At 37.2% G+C, this 5,619-nt stretch overlaps 1 long non-coding RNA gene across 1 annotated transcript; it reads left to right on the top strand.

The window, feature by feature from the left end:
- Positions 1 to 3,951: 3,951 nt before the first annotated feature.
- LOC138895152 (uncharacterized) lies at positions 3,952 to 5,115 on the top strand. The gene is made up of 2 exons (XR_011409369.1): positions 3,952 to 4,585; positions 4,783 to 5,115. It is a non-coding gene; the product is annotated as an uncharacterized lncRNA (long non-coding RNA).
- Positions 5,116 to 5,619: the final 504 nt, after the last annotated feature.

The raw sequence follows: 5,619 nt of genomic DNA, 5'->3' as shown, positions 1-5,619 counted from the left end.
AAGAAAGATATGTTACGTTGGTACTCGGTTGAGTAAGGCATCGGATGCCCGTCGCGGCCCTCCGATTTGGGTCGTGACAAAAGTGGTATCAGAGCAGTTCTGTCCTAGGGAGTCTACAAGCCGTGTCTAGTAGAGTCTTATTTATGGGTGTGTTATGCACCACACTTATAAGAAGGAGGTTACAGGACATTTAGGACTATCACTCTTTCTTCTTACTCTAGATCGTGTGTTTGAGCTTAGTTGTAAGAATTCAAACTCCTAAATTCTATTTTATTCGTAATACAACGATACCTACATCTAGATATTACAAATGGTAAGCGATTGACTGTGGCTGTGGAAGAGTTGAGTTAGAGAAACTCGATTTTGCATCAAGCTTGTGATGAGTAAATGTGAGGTCTTTTGTAGATCATGTGTGTACTAAAACGTGTAAGCTTCTTGATAAGGAGCCCTAAGGCATGGATATCTATCCAACCATATGGTTTAAAGCAACGAGAGAATCAGAAGGTAGATACAAGTTTCAACAAGTAAAAGAAATAAGGTGAAGAAGGGTACGAGGTACCCAATTAGTGAAGATTATCAGTATTTACAATTCAGGCAGAGAAATATAAGCATTTTGAGTTACCTTCGTTTGTAACAGAGGTATGTACAATTGGCACAACCATCTCAGTTATGCTCGATGGGAGCCAACAGATATAGTTTAAGAGAAGGACGGGATGTTATGATCCAGCTGGGGTTAGAGTAACCCAAAATAGTGGATGGATTGTTAGCATTAGCTGACATTTCCGAAGGATTTTATTATATACGGTATCGTGAGAATTTCAGAGATAGCGTTCCGACAATAATAGAATGGACAACAAAAGAATAATCTTTAAAGTTCATTTAGGAAGACTCTTCCCTAAAGCAAGCACTGTGCGTAGAGTTAAGCGCAAGGGACTAAGTGTGCCACTTACACCAGGTGTCACTCTCGTGAGTAAGAAATTTCTTTATCCTTGATATAGAAGGATTACCGCAAGGCGAGTAAGAGTTAGTGAATATGTGAAAAGACACCAAAGATGAAGAGATGTGGAAAGATGGTATGATATGGTATTAAGTAAGAGTTATAGGGTTCAGGGAACTATAGAATATTAAAGGAAAAATGCGATAAAAATGATAAAGGGATGAGATTGCACTTATTCAAATCCCACAGATAGGTTACGACTCCAGAACATTATGCAAGCATGACGGTAGGGAGGGACAGTAAAGGTTCCCGACCAGAATGTTATTGATAAATAAGTACGAATGAATACTTGATACATAAGGAGCTAGTGCAAGAGGTAAGTTAAGACAAAGGACATATCCCAAGAGAGATTACGCGGAATATAGATATGAGAATGGACCAACGAGTAGTTAGTAGTTGATTCAGGAGGAGCCTAGTTATGGATAGACAAGAGGATACAGACAAATCAGCAGATCGTGCAAGATAAATATGATGAATTCAGTTTCGCAGTTATGACATTGTAATCCTTGAGAAATATTTAGATAATAGTTGGGGTAATTAAAGGTACTGTATTGGTGTTACAGAAATAAAAGAGAGTGCCACTGAGAAGACAGTCAAAATATCAGTTCAGAAGCAACTCTACAAGCACAAGGGCGTGGAGGTAAGTAACTAAGGATAACTATAGGTGAGGAAGAACATCGAAAAATTCCGTCGAGTATATGATATAATAAGCTCCCAGCTTTACAAGAGTCAGAGGGTACTCCCTAAGTACTACAATAAAAGACTAGCTGAGGAAATAAGGAAGAAGGCTTCAACCTAAGCATAGTAACTTGAAGAAGAAATGGTAATGTAAAAATAGTCTCACTACAGCATTATTGTATGCACTCCATAAGAAAGTGGCACCTACCGTGGCTAATGAATGGGAAGTAAAAAAAAATCCAAAAGTGACATTTGAGATCATATGAGTTATAGAAAATTCTAGTATTTGTGGGCACTAAGATAAGCCAATTATTCATGCAGCAGGGAGCAGAATGACCTGGAAAAGTAATTGCTTACGTTTAAATAAAGCTGAGAAGGGATGAAAGGAATTATTTTATCAATGACCCAGAGTTAGTTATGTTATAAACGCATTTAAGATTTTGGAGTATTATCCATGCACCATATATGTTGACATTCATATTGCCGTAGAAGACTCCGATATAAGTTAAAAGAAAGAATTGAGCCCGAGTCATAGACAAAGGATTGAATTGTTAGAAGAGTATATCATGGTTATTTCATAGCATCCATAAAAGGCTAAAGTAATAACTAATACCCTGAGCCACAAATCGGGCTTAAGCCTACATAAAGTCTAAGAGAGAAGAGAAAACTAAAGAGTTACATCAGCTAAGTAAATCAGGAGTCTGATTATTAGACCTAGATAATTATAGAAATTGTGATTGAATACATTGCAGAATCACTCTTAATATCAGAGGTACAAGAGAGATTGTACATCAGCCATATTCTATAACGGCTCGACGATAAAGCCAGTTAGAAGAGTATCAACCTCATAGGAAGTCAGTATGAGGCTTCTATCGGATTGTGCATGCATCAGAGGTGCAAGTATTATACTAGAGCTTCAAGTTGTGGATGTGAATTATACCTACATAGAAGGGAGGTTATGAAAGACATGGAAGATACGATGCGAGATTTTAAGGTATGTAAGTTAAAGGTAAAGAAGGTACGCGATACTCACATGCAGAAGGTTGTGAATAGTCCGTACTTCAGATAGAGGGCTAGAAGCATTGGGATTCAGTATCAAGAAATGATATTGGTGTCGTCAGTGACATATCTACCAGCCTATGGTTTCCAAGTACCGAGAGGTGTTACATCCCGTACTTTTGTACTTTGGATTTTTCTTAAGATAATTGATATAAGTTCAAGAACAAGATTATTTTTGAGCTTATAAGTATTTACGCTATTTATAACAAGTGATAAGTAAAGTCGTGAAGGTGAGAGGGTAAACGAGTTGAATAAAATGAGGTTGGTTGAAGTTTGACATTTTGGAATAAAATATGGTCCAAGCCATAATACCCCATATTTATGGACTAGTGCTATACTACATGACCATGATAGTAAGGTATTTGAAGTGTATTAGTATTTAAGTGAATTGAGATCAAGGAATTAATTATGTGTATAATTGGCTAAATGGGAAATTATAGTTGAAGACAAATTAAATTGAATTATTGAATAATTGGTGTAGTGGATAACATTCCACATGTCACATGGTGGAAGAAACATTAGTGACTAATCTACACCCATAAGTGGTGATGGCACTATTAAATTCAATGTCTCAAGAGAGAAGCTAAGGAGGACATGTGTAAATAGAAAAAGGTTACAATTATGTCTCTTGTTACAATTGATTTGAGAATGAAATTGAAGAGTATCTAGGTTTAACATGGTGTAGCAGCAAGGAGCGCTAATTTTAGGTGATTTTCAAAAACATGAGCTCAAAATTTCATGAAATCAAAGTGTAATATTTCTCAAAGACAATATACGGGTTTTGCGCACCACCTCGGTCTCGTTGTTCCGTTTTGGCGCATTAGTTAATCAGGGCTTTCTTCGATGTGAAGTAAGGTGGAATAAGAGTATTTTATGGCTAATAAGGTAAGAATTTTCCTCTCCTTAGTATATTTAAATTCATCTAGGTCATGGCTAAATTGTGGGACGAGAATTATGCAATTAATAGTGAAAAATCGTATTTTGACGTTGTTGTTGTATTGGCTATTCGGTAATTTTCTAAGTTTTATTGTGGTTAGAAATTGTTGGAGTAACTTGAGTATATAGTTGGTGTAGTCATTGATATGTATTTTGATGGAAAGAAAAGATTAGAGAAGTGTGGTTGATAATCGTAGCCGGTCTTTCCGCTCGTTCTATCATTGTTTGGGTTGTAAAACTTGTTATAGGAATTGCTAGTTGTGTTGTTGTATTACCTCGCCTATGGAAGGCTTGAGGAAATGATAAGAACAGGGAAAATACTATCCATTTCATTGTAGGATAGGCTATCTTCCGTTATGCGATTAAGAGAATTGTTCATATAGTTGATAATAGTATTATTCTTGTTATCGTATAGATTGTGAAGCGGATTCGAGTTGAGCTCTTGAGCCGAGGCTATCCCTTCTTTCTTTTTGGCATGATTCATACGATACACACGAAACTAGCAAAAGCACAGCTTTTATAAATGACTCTATTCATAGAAGTACTAAGGGTGCCAAAGTTCTTGATTTCCCATGTAAATTATTATTATATCTTCTCTTCATGGGTCTCAGAAAAATACGTAGTTGATAAAATTTATCCGACGTCATATTGATCTTATGACATACCGAGAAGTCTTATTAACATATTTCTTATGCATTTCATTCATTTATACATGTATATTGACCCATGGCCAGATGGTGCTATATACGTGTATATTACATGTATATGGGATATGGGAAAAGGTTACGGCGTTATATATGCACCACCACCTGATAAGCTGGTATATGTTGATGATTTTGCCCACAGTGGTCGAGATGATATGATGGGATTCCCTCAGAGGCTTGATGATGTTATGTAAGCATATACCTATGCATGGTATGACATTTATACGCATATGCATGACATTATAAATATGAAATGATTCACATAGCTATTCAGACTTACATGTTGAGTCTTTTACTCCATGTTTCTCTCACGTCTTTTATTTACTGATTTTCATTCCTTACATACTCGGTACATTATTTGTACTAACATCCCTTTTTTCTTGGGTACGCTGCGTTTCATGCCTGCAGGTCCCGATAGACAGGTTGAGAGTCCTCCGAGTAGGCTATCAGCTCAGCGGAAGGTGTTGGTGCGCTTCATTTGCTCCGAAGTTGCTTATTTGCTCAGCATGATTTGGACATGTATTGATTAGTATGGCGGAGTCCTGTCTCGACCTTTATGGTATTTATCTACTCTTAGAGGCTTGTAGACATATGTCATGTAAGTGAAAGATTGTATGGCCTTGTCGGCCTATGTTCAGTGTACGAGTGATCATTTTGGTCTTATAGGCCGGTATGCCATATGTATAAGTTTGTATTACATGTTGGGTGGTCCAATGTTGAGTATTTCCTCATGTTTTATTCTACTTATCTCACGACAGCCTCTCCGGCATATTTACCTATGATAGTATGATACAAAAGATACGTTACGTTGGTACACGGTTGAGTAAGGTACCGGGTGCCCATCGCGGCCCATCGGTTTAGGTCGTGACAAAAGTGGTATCAGAGCAGTTCTGTCCTAGGGAGTCTACAAGCCGTGTCTAGTAGAGTCTTGTTTATGGGTGTGTTGTGCACCACACTTATAAGCCGGAGGCTATATGACATTTAGGACTGTCACTCATTCTTCTTACTCTAGATCATGTAGTAGAGCTCAGTTGTAAGAATTCAAACTCCTAAATTGTATTTTATTTGTAATACAACGATACCTACATCCAGAAAGACAATTGGTAAGAGATGTAGTTGTGGAAGAGATGAGTCAAAGGAACTCAATTTTGCATCATGCTTATGATGAGTAAATGTGAGGTTTTCAGCAGATCATGTGTGTACTAAGATGTGTAAGCTTCTTGATAAAGAGCCCTAAGACATGAA

Source organism: Nicotiana tomentosiformis, chromosome 7 (assembly GCF_000390325.3).
Source record: "Nicotiana tomentosiformis chromosome 7, ASM39032v3, whole genome shotgun sequence".
Lineage (NCBI taxonomy): Eukaryota > Viridiplantae > Streptophyta > Magnoliopsida > Solanales > Solanaceae > Nicotiana > Nicotiana tomentosiformis.
This window is presented reverse-complemented; position numbering and strand designations above follow the sequence as displayed.